Source organism: Herpailurus yagouaroundi, unplaced genomic scaffold (genome assembly GCF_014898765.1).
Source record: "Herpailurus yagouaroundi ecotype Mexico unplaced genomic scaffold, PumYag 164, whole genome shotgun sequence".
Taxonomy (NCBI): Eukaryota; Metazoa; Chordata; class Mammalia; order Carnivora; family Felidae; genus Herpailurus; species Herpailurus yagouaroundi.
This window is the reverse complement of record NW_024412405.1, coordinates 7069753-7085539: the sequence shown is the minus strand read 5'-3', so window position 1 is coordinate 7085539 and position 15787 is coordinate 7069753. Positions and strand designations below refer to the sequence as shown.

General features: G+C 38.7%; 1 long non-coding RNA gene across 1 annotated transcript in view; it reads right to left on the bottom strand.

Moving 5' to 3' along the window:
• LOC121037925 (uncharacterized) overlaps positions 1–15488 on the bottom strand; it is a 58974-nt gene extending 43486 nt beyond the window's left edge. Inside the window, exons 1-2 of the long non-coding RNA XR_005794058.1 lie at positions 15423–15488; positions 6140–6226 (exon numbers count right to left, since the gene is read on the bottom strand). This is a non-coding gene — a long non-coding RNA (uncharacterized LOC121037925). The remainder of the gene's footprint in view (positions 1–6139; positions 6227–15422) is intronic.
• Between the last annotated feature and the right edge of the window lie 299 nt (positions 15489–15787).

Here is a 15787-nt window from a genome sequence, read left to right as displayed (position 1 = left end):
CTCTATATATTTTAAGCAAATAATATACAGAGATGGATGTAAACAGACGCTGATAAAACAATCTGTCCATATGTATATAGATCACATAGAATTAGAGACACCCATCCCCGGGCTCCAGGGCTTTATTTTCCTTTTCATTCATTATCAGAAGCTTCCTGTGGCCTGTATCAAGGTTACAAGGCTTCTCCTCCAAAACCTCCTTGGTGCCTTGTGTCGTCTGTGACTGGGGATTCTGTCATTCCTCTTCCTTAAGTTTTAGCTTATTCTAACACGGTTCCTAACTCAGACGCAAACCTCGCTGCAATTTATATAGTCAGCTGTGTTCAAGAAATAGAAAAAAAAAATGAAAATAGGAGGGCTCGCTGTGCCCCTCTCAAAGGGATATCCTATCACGACAGCATATCCTGACGGCCTCAACTAGTGTAATCAGTCGGTCAAGACGTAGAAACTTTTCTGAATCAGCAACCTTTAAAAACATGAGTTGACATGGGGCGCCTGGGTGGCGCAGTCGGTTAAGCGTCGGACTTCAGCCAGGTCACGATCTTGCGGACCGTGAGTTTGAGCCCCGCGTCAGGCTCTGGGCTGATGGCTCGGAGCCTGGAGCCTGTTTCCGATTCTGTGTCTCCCTCTCTCTCTGCCCCTCCCCCGTTCATGCTCTGTCTCGCTCTGTCCCAAAAATAAATAAAAACGTTGAAAAAAAAATTAAAAAAAATAAATAAATAAAAACATGAGTTGACAATATTAACGCTCGAAAAGCCGTGTGACCTCAGTTTCTTCATTTGAATGTCACATTAAAATATTTGCATCTAAAAAACGAATTACTACGTGCAGAATCACAAGTGTGTTTAGGGATGCCGCTTTATCTCCCAAATGTTGGCACCTGAAACTAAGCTTTCCAATTGCATTCTCCAGAAGGGACGTGTTTGAAGGCTTTTGAACTGAAAAGTAAGAACTTAAACCAAATTCCCACCAGTAAATGATTTTTAGTGAAATTAAACGACATTGTATGGCCCATCTAAATTATTTTTTTTTAACGTTTATTTATTTTTGAGACAGAGAGACAGAGCATGAACGGGGGAGGGTCAGAGAGAGGGAGACACAGAATCTGAAACAGGCTCCAGGCTCTGAGCTGTCAGCACAGAGCCCGACGCAGGGCTTGAACTCACTGACCGCAAGATCATGACCTGAGCCGAAGTCGGCCGCCCAACCGACTGAGCCACCCAGGCACTCCTGTATGGCCCATCTAAAGCGTACACTGATTCTATGCGAGAACAAAGTAAGCACACCATTATGTATACTTAGACGTATGCATTGATTAGATATTGCAGAAATTTTAGTAAAATTGAAGTTTTATTAACATATGAAATACCAGGAGGTGAAATCTATTTAAGTCAGGTGTTTCTCCCCGAAGATAAAACTGGCTAAGTGTTTCTTGCACCCCGAACACCATTTAGTTTTGTTTTAGTGGCGATTGATTTCGTCATCACTGCTGGTCAGCTATATTATGGCTGTAGCTTGGTTACGGTAACTCATAAAAGAGCCAGCATGGCAAGACAATGAGGTTTCCAGATACTCAGAGAGATGCTTTTCACTTAGCAAAACATATAATATTTTCTGGGTTTGGCTGCAATGTTCTCGTTGGCGTAAGTATTGACTCTGTGGCAATCCTAACCCAGTCGTGCTTATTAACAAAGACCGGTATCACTTGTCATTTTTTTTACAGGGGCAGGGGTCGGGAGCTGCACTTAAAGGCAGATCTCGTCAAACTGCACCAAATGTGGGCTACTAAAAGTCTAAACCTCTGACAAGCAAAAGCATAAAAGGATCTTTTGACTTTTTTTACTTTATTTTTATGGATTTGAATGGTTTAAAATCACATTACCATGCAGAGCTGGAGTTCAGCTTGTAGGTAAGGGAGCACGCACTCTTACTGGGGCGGTCTTCCCCGCTGTCTGGGGGGTGGGAGGTGGGCGCTTATCCCTCTATCAGATAGAAAATTCTTTGAAACGTGTGTTTCCTTGTAAAAACACAACTACAGAGAGGTGACTGTCCACTCCTGCCCCGATTCCTGTCACTGTCCTTCCCCTGCCCTCCTAGCTTGCCTCCCCTCCCCCAACCCACTCTACACCCATCCCATCCCCCCACCACCACCGCCATACTGCAGGCTGAGAGACAGCTTCGAATGCTAATCTCATCTGGTCCTCACCAAATCCCTCTAATGGCTTCTCAGTTTTCTGGATAAATTTCAGACTTCTTGCCTAAATGAGCCCCTGGATTCTCTGACATCACTGCCCTCTGCTTTCCATCAACTGGGGACTTTTTTTTTCTCCCTTCCTTGAATAGTTCTAGCTCCCATCTGGTCCAGCCTTTCCCACTGCTTGTCCCCACTCCTCAAATACCCCCCCTTCCCCCCACTCCAAGCCAGGCTCCTGTGTCACCTTAACCTACAAGATTCTTTCAGCTCAGTCAGGAACTCTTCAGGAAGGCTTCCCTGATTGCCTACTTTGAGCTAGTTTTAATGTCTCAATCTGTCTCTTTCAGAATAATCATCTAAATTTGAATCAATGATTAATATGCTTATCTCATTAATACTGTTTTCCCAAACAGGACTGTAACCTGAGCCAGAGAGCTCTTAACCGATGGATTGTTTTGATCATCACTATGAACTCAGAGCCTGGAACAATGTGATTGTACGTAATGGATATTCAATAAAGATATGGTGTATCAAAGAACAAATATTTGCCCTTATGGGGAAGCAGAGTTTTGTGGCACCTTTATGAATCACATTTTCCATGTAAGAACTACCTTGAAAAACAAATTTTACACTGTGACACCGCTGGTTTATTTGTTCCATTTAAACATACTGACTCTGGGGGCGCTTAGGTGGCTCGGTCAGTTAAGCATCAGACTTTGGCTCAGGTCATGATCTCGGGGTTCATAGGTTCGAGCCTCGTGTCGGGCTCTGCACTGACAGCTGGGAGCCTGGAGCCTGCTTGGGATTCTCTGTCTTCCTCTCTCTCTGCCCCTCCCCACTTGTATTCTCTCTCTGTCTCTCAAAAATAAACATTAAACAAATTTAAAAAATAAACATACTAACTCTGAAATATATTTAAATTTAGGAATATAGTGAATGGATCGATAAATAACGAGTGAGTCATAAAGATTACCAGAGTATACCAAAAGAATGTCCTTCCCACCAAAAAAAAAAAAAAAAAAAGGACAATTTTCGAGGCAATGTTTTTTTTCTTTTTTTTTCTTTCTGTCTTTTTTAAAATTTATTTTGAGAGAGAGAGCAAGTAGGGGAGGGGCACAGAGAGAGGAAGACAGAATTCTAAGCAGGCTCTGCACTGTCAGCACAGAACCCCATGTGGGGCTTGAACCCACAAACCATGAGATCATGAACTAAGCCAACATCAAGAGTCAAACGATGAACTAAATGAGTCACCCAGGTGCCCCCTAGGAGTTTTTTTTCAAAACTAACTTTAAATTATGGTAATAATCATTCTAAAGTATTACTCGAAAATCCAGATATATGTACTATTTTCTAAGCTCCCATGCTACAAGTTTAATTTTAGAGAATGTCAACCATCTATTAAGTGCTATTGGAATAGCACAGCATAATGACATTATGAAAGAATGGGTTTTTCTCCCTCTAGATACTTAATAGATCCCAAACAAATCACTTAAACCATAAAAATAACAATTAAATATTGTTATTTTTATATTGTTAGAAATATTAAATTAGATATTGTATATGTACAAAAGTCTGTAGAAAAAATATAATAAAGAAACACTGTTTTTTATTATTCAAATACTATCAATGTGATTTCAAAATTAGTCTTACTTTACATTTTAGGACAATTAAGTAAAACAGTCAGGAGTCTGTGTGGCCTTGTTGTAGGTTAAATTTAACCTGCTGTTTTCATATCAAAAATACAATTTCCAGACATCTGACAGATCTGAAGACATACACATTGCTATTTGTTTAATACTTGGTAAAGTTTCAAAGATATTGCTCTTTTGAGTTACTTTTAAGTATGAGATTCTATCCAAACCTTGAAATATCTTTTGACTTTTTATTTGAAAATGCGCATGCATGTGTATTCATGAAGGGCAAAGAAATGATAAATGTTCTCATCTGAGTTAGAACCAAAGACAGTGTAGGCAGCTGCTGTGAGCTTCCTTATTGCAATTTTGGCCCAACATGAGCTGGAAGATGTTGCAAGCATTAAAAGGCTGCACCCTAGTCTCTGTCACCTTCAGCTATGACTTCCCTTCTACAAAAGCCATGGAACACCACATAAGAGGATTCAGGTTTATGCATCTTCTAGCCATTACTTGATTACCTTCTACAACCTCAATAGATTTTTCCAGAGCCTGATAAATTTTGAGACACTATTTGATATTCTACAGCGGTCACCCCCCTGTAGTCACCCCCCCCACCACCGGTGTTCAGGTATTCTCCTTGTACTCAGATAAGTTTTCAAAAGAATTATCACAAAGAGTCACTTTTTTAAAAAAGAGTTACTTTTCAAAGTCGAAAGAAATTTTCCATCTCAAAATGCTCTGAAATGATCAATATGGAAATTTACAAGAATACAATTCTTTAGACTGACATCAGATACATCCTGTTTCGATCACGATATCAACAGAAGCGTCACCTCATCCAGGGTTCAAATTATTTCTTCACTAAACTGCACCCTCCTATCAAAGATCAATGCTTACCTCTCATAGTCAGTAGGGATTTTAATGTAAGCAGAACAGTGCTTTTTGTCCCTACAGGTTTTCTTTCCAAATGGGGAAGAAATGGTAACTATTAATCAATACAAAATTTAATGCTGGTGGAAGAAATGAGTGCTTGCTCAAAGCAGTATTTTTAGAATCCACATTTAATCTTTGGCATGGAAAAAAAAAAAAGTACCTTCTGCCTAGAGGATCATTCAGACCCTTTGCATTTCTAGAACCGTATGGAGCTATAATCTCTTTTCCATAAACCCCAATTCCAGAAGGTCTTTAGTCCCGGAATTATGTTACAGTCTCTTTAAAACCAGATTTGGAGAGACGGTATACAAAAATTTTTTCAATGAATCCTTAGCTAGCTTTAAATTTTATATGCATACTTTTTCCTATCTTCGATATTTAATACACAAATAGAATTTATTTCCACACATTTGGCCATCTTATTTCTGTGCAGAATTATAATGGGTGTGAGTTTAAGAGAACTCTTGCATTAAAAAGGCTATTTATAAAATTTTCCTGTAGACGCTCATGAAAAAAGAATGGTATTAACCAACCATATTGACCTGTAACTCTAGACACCGTTCCTCTGTGAGACTGGCTGTTCATACAGAGATTACTAAAATAGAAATTGTAAACTTATTTCAATTAAAGAATATTTCAAATTTTAAGATCAAATATTGGTGATAAGTGTACAAATTAGCGTATGGAAAAGAGCCAAGCATATTTAGGGAGCCTTCATTATTAAAGGAAATTGGCAGTCAACGGAGCAAACTTAATAAACTGCTGGTTGATATAATCTTAGACTATGTATTTCATTAATTTAAGATGTGATACATTTTATATATTAGTGTGATGATTACTATCTAATCTCTTTAGAACTTTTCATAGTTCAGTCCAAATCCCTTTGTTACAAAGAACATCTATAATTACACTGAGAAAATATTTGAACAGTATAATTTAGAGGAATCAATGTGTCCATTTCAATACAGTCCTCTTAAATTATGATTATAAAAATTAAAAACATCACAAATACTTACCAAGAAAAATCCCCATTAAAATGTCTGTTTATACTGCACACATGTTCAAGTATTTTTTTATCAATGTGTTTTTTTTTCTTATAAAAAATAAAGGAATAGCCAATGTTTATTAAAATATTTAGGTATAACTGTATACCACAAAACACACTAGAGATGTAAAAAAAAATTTTTTAAAGCAGTTAAGACGCTATTTTTGACAACACACTTGGTTAAAAAATAAAAGAATTATAATATCCAGTGCTGTTGAGTTCGTGTGGCAATAGTTGCAGTAAAGAAGCAGTAAGAATATAAATTGATACAAAGCTTTGCACAGCCCTTTGGCAATGCTATCTTATTTTCTTTATATATGGCGTATGACTTACCAGTCTGACTTTAAAAACTCTAATCTTCAGTAGTGTGCAGTATATCCTGGGTGGAGAATATCAGAGATAGACTCATGGACCAACAAACTGAAAAACAAATGGCTAGATGCTCACGAAGGCACCACTTCCATTGGAAGGAAATATACACAAATCAGATAACCATGCAGTGACTAATTGACACATGGAAATACTATATAGCCATTAAAAGGAATGAGCAAATCTGTGCGTACTGATAAAATAAATCCATGAAGGCATGGAGAGACACATACCCATAAGAATAAAAAAAAGTTTAACAAAATACGTATCGCTATGTCAGAGAGTAAGGTAATATTTGGATCAGCAACATGTGAATTTTTTTTAAGATTTCTCAACTACCAGGAAAAAGACAGCTCTGAGCAGAGGCCAGGAGGACAGAGCCTTTGAAGAATCAGGGTGACAGACAGGAAGCAAAGAATCCTGGAATAATAGAGAGATGTTTCCAATGAAGCCTGGCTTGAACTGGTCCCATAGCATTTACAACATTCAATTAGTTCAATTAGACAATTTAGTTAAAACATTTCCCCAAAAATGAGAGGATAAAACCTTTCTTTTTTTTTTTTTAATGTTTATTCATTATTTGAGTCAACAGAGCATGAACAGGGGAGGGACAGAGAGAGAGGGAGACACAGAATCTGAAACAGGTTCTAGGCTCTGAGGGGTCAGTACAGAGCCGATGTGGGGCTCGAACTCATGAACCCCGAGATCATGCCCTGAGCTGAAGTTGGATGCTTAACCGACTGAGCCACCCAGGTGCCCTGAGCATAAAACCTTTCTTATGTAATAAACAAAAGGCAAAGTCTACTACCATGTAGTAATTGATTGGTAAGTAACAAGGCCAAAGAAAGAATAAAAATAATTGATGCTAATAAAAAATTACTTTTATAATAGTTTTCTTCTCCTTCAAACTAATATCCAATCATATTGAGTATTTTCTGTTTGGGTTTAGAGTTCATACCAATACTAATACTGTCTTAATTTGTTTCTTTTAAGAGTATTTCTTAGGGGCGCCTGGGTGGCGCAGTCGATTGAGCGTCCGACTTCAGCCAGGTCACGATCTCGCGGTCTGTGAGTTCGAGCCCCGCGTCGGGCTCTGGGCTGATGGCTCAGAGCCTGGAGCCTGTTTCCGATTCTGTGTCTCCCTCTCTCTCTGCCCCTCCCCCGTTCATGCTCTCTCTCTGTCCCAAAAATAAATAAACATTGAAAAAAAAAAAGAGTATTTCTTATGCCTTTCTTTAATATTTTCACATTTTTCATTCTCTCGAGGCAACATGTCTATGGACTTCAAAAGTCAAGAATTGGCAGATAAATATTTAAAATCTCAGTTTGAATCGTATCTTTTCACAGGCTTTTTGACTGCTGGCATTTATATCTGCTTCTTATTTAAAACCCTCTCAATTCCTAAACTGAAGTATTGGATTACTATTCACAATGACAGTTTGGAAATCACTGAAAAGAGATGCACATTTTTCTGTGTGTGTGTGTGTGTGTGTGTGTGTGTGTGTGTTTAACCTTTAAAGCAAACGAGTTTAAGCATGCCGGGGTATGTATTTCTTCAACAATCAAGTTGCCCCTGCAATTGCACACTCTTAACTCTGTCTTTCAAAAATAAATGTCCTTTGAGAAAAAGTGGTCAAGCACTTCTCTCCCTGCCAAACTATTTCTTCCCCAGGGCACTATTTCCCAATTATCCTTTCTTGTCATCATCACCTTCTTCTTGTCTGGGATCATCAACATTTCAACCAAGTTTCTGTGCTGCAAAGTCACTGGGAAAACCAGGACCCCACACCAAGATGATCATCTCCCAAACACACAAAACGACAATGGGGCAAGAGAGATCAAATACTTCGGATAGAAAACTGGGATGTTTGTCTCCATAGGTGGCCTAAATGTCTAGTCTGATTAGGAACACTCTTTTAAGCACAAAACACTACTTGCCTTGATAGGGAATCCTAACAAAGTATGAAAGCATCTGCCCTGAACCAAAAGGAATGCAGAAAATGAAATATGACTCAAAACGGGGTCCGTCGAGCAACTCTCCGAACAGATGCAATTTCTTTCTTTAAATACATAAAACATGTACTTGATAGAAGACCAAGGCACCTCATATACTACATTTATTTTTGCAGACACCTACGTTTCATTATCTGCCATTCATCAAGAAATGAAGCGGTGGAAAGAACTTGAAATGCAAAATGTTCAATTTCAATTTTGTTTTGGGCAACTGCGGAAGTGGCTTTTTTGGATATTTCTCTAACACAATAAATGTATACCCTACAGCCAAGGAGACTGTATAAATTTTCCCCTGGCAGAGCTACTATTTCCAATACTACTCAAGAGGATATTTTATCTTCGCTGTGTGTAGAAATATACATCTTCAACATTCATTAACATTAGCATTTATTTTGGTTCCTGTTATGCATGCATATACGTGCTTTTATTTAATAATGTTAGCTAACATTTCCCTTTTTTTTGGTAAATAATGATAGCATAATTTGAAAATTTTGGCCCTGATCCCAGACATGGGTCAAGCTAATATATGAATACATGTAGTCCGGTTTACTTTTTTATTAGACTTTGCTGTTAACGGACTTTATTTTGGAAACATATTATTCATGCTGTACGTTCTAAAAACTATTCTAGGGGCGCCTGGGTGGCGCAGTCGGTTAAGCGTCCGACTTCAGCCAGGTCACGGTCTCGCGGTCCGTGAGTTCGAGCCCCGTGTCGGGCTCTGGGCTGATGGCTCAGAGCCTGGAGCCTGTTTCTGATTCTGTGTCTCCCTCTCTCTCTGCCCCTCCCCCGTTCATGCTCTGTCTCTCTCTGTCCCAAAAAAATAAATAAACGTTAAAAAAAATAAATAAAATAAAAATAAAAACGATTCCAAAGAAGACAAAGACTTGCTGTTGTTGTTGTTGTTTCATAGTTAATCATAATAAGAAGGAGGATCTAATTTGGAAATTCTAATTTGCAGCGTATATATTTTGGATAACGTGGGAGGCTTAAAATTATGTTGGGCATGATAAATTTTTTCTCGCTTAGTGTCTGGCATGAAATCATGTTTTCCTTTATTATTTTTGCTTGTCTCAGAACTTGAGAAAAAGGAAAAGTATGCATCTGCAACTAAAGAACGAGTAATAACAGATTTATAATATGTAGAACTGAACCCAAACTATTTCTCCTAATATTTTTTGGTTTGGTTTTATCTCAAAATACCATCACCCTTCTCTCAGACATCAAATTTAAAATCTCAGGGTTGGGGCACCTGGGTGGCTCAGTCGGTTAAGCGGCCGACTTCGGCTCAGGTCATGATCTCACAGTCCGTGAGTTCGAGCCCCGCGTCAAGCTCTGTGCTGACAGCTCAGAGCCTGGAGCCTGTTTCAGATTCTGTGTCTTCTTCTCTCTCTGACCCTCCCCCGTTCATGCTCTGTCTCTCTCTGTCTCAAAAATAAATAAACGTTTTAAAAAAATTTTTTTAATAAAAAAAATAAAATCTCAGCGTTACTTTTGACTCAAGGCATTTTGCTTCTTTTTATTATTTCTATGCTTATAGATCCAACTCAATGTTGTCCCTCTGTTGCTTTTAACCTAAATCACTTTAAGAGTTTCTGATGGTTTTTCATGATTCGCTTTTTCTTTCTAATCTATCATTCCTTTTGATATCAGTACAACTTTGGTCATGATATTTGCTTCCTTTTAATTGTTTCTCATTTTCTAATGAATCAAGTTCAATGGAGCATTCAGGTGTCCTGATGATTAGACTGCCTATCCCTATAAGTTTCTTTTAGTTATTTTTAAAGATACTCATCTCAGGATCACATGCATGAGAATCAAATTCACTATACTGGGAATGAACATAGGTCTTGAATTGCTCTCAAATTTATGGAATTTTAGTGGTATAATACCACACTGGTCACATAAACCAGTAGCTGGCTAACAACAGTTGTTAAATATACATTTGTAGAACAAATGGATTATTAATTCTTTGTATGACTAGCTTATTCTCAAGGAAGCCTTTTTTGATCACCTGAACATCAACCTCCCCTCCTCCACCGCCTTTAAAATATTCTTCACAGAGCTTAATACAGTGTGAAATTATCCTACATCTTTGACATTTTTTTCTAACTGGCATATCAGCAACATAGAATATAAGCTGCATTAAGAGCAGAGCCCTTGTTTTTATATTTCACCAGAGTCTTGGTGTCTGCAGTAGCATCTGGTAAAGAGTAGGGTCTCAGAAAATATTTGCTAAATGGTGAAATGAGTCCTAGGAGTAGTGGGAACAAAGTGGATGAATAAGCGATTATCGCAAGGATGCTCTCAAATTTTCTGCTATCCAGTCTAAGGGTCCAGCAACATCTCTAGGAACTCGTGGCTTACAGACTTCTCCGGCTCAACTGCAAAGATTGGCAAGCCTTTTAACTAAGAGCAGAAAGCAGAGTGTCATGCTGAGATTCAACATTTCAGCCCTCCAGCTCACAGAAGAGCCTGGCTTGGTTCTAGAGGAATCTGTGAAACAACTTTCTGCAGCAATGGAAGTGGTCTGTATCTGTACCCACCAATATGGTAGCAGGTGGACAGGGCTGTCGAGCATATGGCGAGGGCCATTCAGGAACTGAATTTTTAACATTAATTTAAATAGCCATATACTGCTAGGGGCTCCCATATTGGACAGTGTTGTTCTAGAGTGTATCGTTCTCCCTCATAGTCAGATCTGGCCATGGTTCCTACCATGACAGCTATATCCTATAAAAGATGTTCTAGGAGCCATTTCCACATTTTATGATACTTAGAGCAAAATCCTACTTTCACTGAATAAGGTTCCAGTCCATGAGGATACCTGGGTTTCCCCCACATCTACCTCCCTTAATTTAGAGTCTGTCTCCCCATGATGCTTTCCCTCGTCCTCTTTCGCTTGCCAGTGCTGTGATGTTTGCACAGAGCCTTGTGCGTGGAGTCAACTGTGGGAAGTCTCTAGAGATGGAATGAGCTCCCACCTTTCCAACTAATGAAGCGCAGGCCAAGCCCTTGAGGTCCCAAATCACCCTAATCCCTCCTGAGTATCCGGGCAGGGCGCCTGCTAGAAGAATACGCCCGTGTTCTTATTTCTGGCCTGGAGCCAGCTCCTAACTGATGCTACCTATAGCTGCCCTGTTGAGTCTAGCAAGACACTTAAGTCGGGGGTTTGTCATCGGACCATACCAGAAATGGAACTCCAAACAGATATCCTCTGGCTCAGCCAGAGGATCACTTGGGAACCGCAAACTCTAATGTGTGAACAATATAAACAGTCCACTATACAAACAATCTCTCCTGCCAAAGTCTATAGGCTTATTCATTCCTGATGTTTTCCATATTTCTCACAATTGCATCCTACAAATTGGCATCAGGCGTGGCAAACTATCATTTTTAAAAATGGGGAAACCTGGGCAAGACAAATCACTATCATCTTGAATGTCTACATGCAGGGCCTTAGTAAAATAGCCAAACTACTTCCAATGAGAATAATGAACATTTATTTAATAGCTTAGTGTGTGCAAATGGATTAACCACAGTGGTATGGATCTTGAGTCGGATTCACAGTTTTGAAGGATTTGGGATACATCAAACATAGCATCACGTCTGCCAAAGTGACAGCTGGTGTGCCTGAATTCATCCTAAAACCTGTGTCACAGACTGCAAGTCACTGAGATGAAAATGAAAACAATTAATTCTGGGCAATTCCTAAGTGACCCATGTTTGGCTCAATACATTCCAAGTATTCAGACCATAGACATTTGAATGAATGTCAGTTTGAACAAAGAATAGAAGCTGAAGCCATAGATAAATTTTCTTTTCTTAAATACACATTACGTGCTCCATTAATGTTGGCTATTTTTACGCCCTTATGTGGGCCATCTAGTAATCTGAACGTTACCAACAATTTCTTTAATCTTTAATTCAAATGTAAACTGGGTTAAATACTTCATAGTTTTCCAATGCCATTGTCTCTGAGAAAGTCTAAAAAGTCTTTAATCTCTATTGCTATGTGACTTTTAGCTTTTCTATTAATTTAGATTCTTCCAGAAGCTAGATTGAACTGTGGTAAAACAGCATAATGCTTTGGACATGTTTTTAAGAGTAGAGAGACTTCAACTAATTTGCAAGATATAGGACTCTGATTTTTCCAATTAAAATATAACTTTTGGTTGCTGGAGTGTCAATAAACGTTCACACTTATAGTTCAGAAAATGCAACCGTGTGAAACATATAGATTTTTTAAAGTTTATAAACAGAGATATCTTTCCATGAAAAGCCAAAAATTAAATCCCTTCCTTCAATTTCATGCTCTATTTGTGTGAGGCAGGAATGTGAGGTCGTGTTTGTGCTTTCACGTGAAAATCTGGAAAACAGCACCTTGTCAATACCTACATGCACAACCCAATCTGGGTCTATCACTCCTAACTTAATTAATTATCTGTCAATGTTAATTTTGTTAAATCTCTAGAGAGTTGTGATTTTTTTTTTTAAAAAAAGGAATAAGCTAATTATAGCTATCTCATAGAGCTTTTCTAAACTATCATAATTAACTTAAAATATCACATGCCAAGATATGGCCTTATGTTAATTTACTATCGCTGCCACAGCAAACTACCACGTATTTAAGTGGTTAAAAAGCACACTTATTCATTATCTTACAATTCTGTACATCACAAGTTCAACACAGGTCTCATCTAATTAAAACGAAGGTGTCAACAGGGTGGCATTCTTGCTGGAGGCTCCAGGAGAGACATAGCTTCTGGAAGCTTCTTGGGCTCCTTGGCTTTAGAGTCCCTTCCTCCATCTTGAAAGCCAGCAATGTTTTCTCTAACAGACCTTGCATTATTATCCCTCCCTCTGACAACAGCTGGGAAAATTCTCTGCTTTTAAGGACTCATGTGATTAGATTGGACCCACCAGAATAATAATCCAGGGTACTCTCCCCATTTCAAGATCCTTAACATTCATCACATGTGCAAATTCCCTTTCGCTACGTAAGGTAAAATATGCACAAGTATTAAGACTTAGACATCTTTGGGACATTATCATTCTGCCTTCCACAGCCCATGATAGCTTAATAAACACTTTCCTTAACATTTTTCTAAGTTGAATTTTATTTTGCCCAAAAGGTGCAGACAATCAGAATTTGCATGCTAACTTGTAGATATTTAGATACTTGGCTCATCCTACTTTTAACTTCTGACCAATATTAATGGCTACTTGAATATTCTGGCTACCCAAGTAATTTTATTTACTTTTATTTAGTAGGATAATCTTATTTGAATTAATAGACTGTCTCTCACAACACTGAAAAATTATGTTAGCTGAGGGTAACTGATATGAAACAGATTTAAAGTCCAATCAATGCCTCACGGAATAATTCGAGAAGCAAAATAATTAGAAACAATTTTCTTTGTAAGGCGTGCAGTATGTTAATTTCTTCCACTTAGCCTTTAACAAAGCTAAGAATGTTGGAATGAAAACAAGTTTATTGTCTCCTAATGATGGCCATGCCTTGGAACACTATTTCCTCCAGAGACTTGTCCCTAGTTTGTGGCAACACAATAAATTGTTATGAAAATAACTGTGGATAAACAGAGTGTAACAACATCAAAAGGAGAGGGATCTTGGAATAAATATCTCTTTCATGCTAATCCTGATAGCTGTACAAATACATGAATGAGGAATGTTGAGACAGCAGAGAAAATTTTTCCAAATGTATATTTCCATCAGATCAAGCCTCAATTTAAAAACAAGTGTAAACATGAAACGATGCTCAACGTCACTCCTCATCAGGGAAATAAAAATCAAAACCACACTGAAATACCACCTCACGCCAGTCAGAGTGGCTAACATGAACAAATCAGGAGACTATAGATGCTGGGGAGGATGTGGAGAAACGGAAACCCTCTTGCACTATTGGTGGGAATGCAAACTGGTGCAGCCACTCTGGAAAACAGTGTGGAGGTTCCTCAAAAAATGAAAAATAGATCTACCCTATGACCCAGCAATAGCACTGCTAGGAATTTACCCAAGGGATACAGGAGTGCTGATGCATAGGGGCACTTGTACCCCAGTGTTTATAGCAGCACTTTCAACAATAGCCAAATCATGGAAAGAGCCTAAATGTCCATCAATTGACGAATGGATAAAAAAGATGTGGTTTATGTATACAATGAAATACTACTTGGCAATGAGAAAGAATGAAATCTGGCCATTTGTAGCAACGTGGATGGAACTGGAAGGTATTAATGCTAAGTGAAACGTCAGAGAAAGACAGATACCATATGTTTTCACTCATAGGTGGATCTTGAGAAACTTAACAGAAGATCATGGGAGGAAGTGAAGGGGAAAAAAAAGAAGTTGTAGAGAGGGAGGGAGGCAAACCATAAGAGACTCTTGGATACCGAGAACAAACTGAGGGTTGATGGGGGGTGGGGGAGAGGGGAAAGTGGGTGATGGGCACTGAGGAGGGCACTTGTTGGGATGAGCACTGGGTGTCGTGTGGAAGCCAATTTGTCAATAAATTATATTTTAAAAAAATAAAAACAAGCATAAAATGAGAAAAGGCACCAAAAGGCAATATGCTTTAGCATATATAGGCAGAAGTTGGTAAGGTATCTAAATTTTTCTATAGGGAGCAGAGATTCGTCATCCAGTTCAGGTACTTAAGGTACCAAATGGTTCAATAATATCAGTGCTGGACAGAATTGTAAAGGCAAAACAGCTGAAGGGCAGAATTTTCTCTGAAATTCCCTTATGATCCCTCCAGTCTTAACCTCCTAGATGCATCACGTTAGACCCTGGCTAAATCTCTCCACTTCATGTTACAAAACTTCCCTGCTTTTTTTTTTTTTTTTTCAACGTTTTTCATTTATTTTTGGGACAGAGAGAGACAGAGCGTGAACGGGGGAGGGGCAGAGAGAGAGGGAGACACAGAATCAGAAACAGGCTCCAGGCTCTGAGCCATCAGCCCAGAGCCCGACGCGGGGCTCGAACTCACGGACCGCGAGATCATGACCTGGCCGAAGTCGAACGCTTAACCGACTGCGCCACCCAGGCGCCCCAAAACTTCCCTGCTTTAAAATGAATTCTCCTAGGCTTATGAGGGCCTTATGTTCTGATGCTGACAATGAGTGAAAAGTAACAGATCTTACAAACTCAAGGTTATACATTGCTTTCCAACTATGGTTTCACTACCAAAACATAATTAAAGTAGATTCAAACTGACCTTCTGGTAGCAACCCTTCTTTGGCCATCACAGCTCTGAGAGAAGAAGGCCCTGAATTTGTAAAACTAAAAAAAGAAAAAAAGGAGTATCAAACTGATTTTTGTGATACACAGGGGAAGCAACTGAAGGACATTTTCTGTAATTACCTAACCTATTTTCATCATATTTCTAAACACTCACAAGTAACACTTAATCTTCTGACAGTTGTGTTTTCCCAATTCCTGTTGCTGCAAAGAGAAACTCTCCATCTCCCTTTTATACCATACTGAGAAACATTTTTAAGTTTTCTATTTCTTGAGTGATTTCTTATTATTTGCTTTTATAACAAATTCCAACTGCTGGATTTCTACTTGGTTCATCTGCCT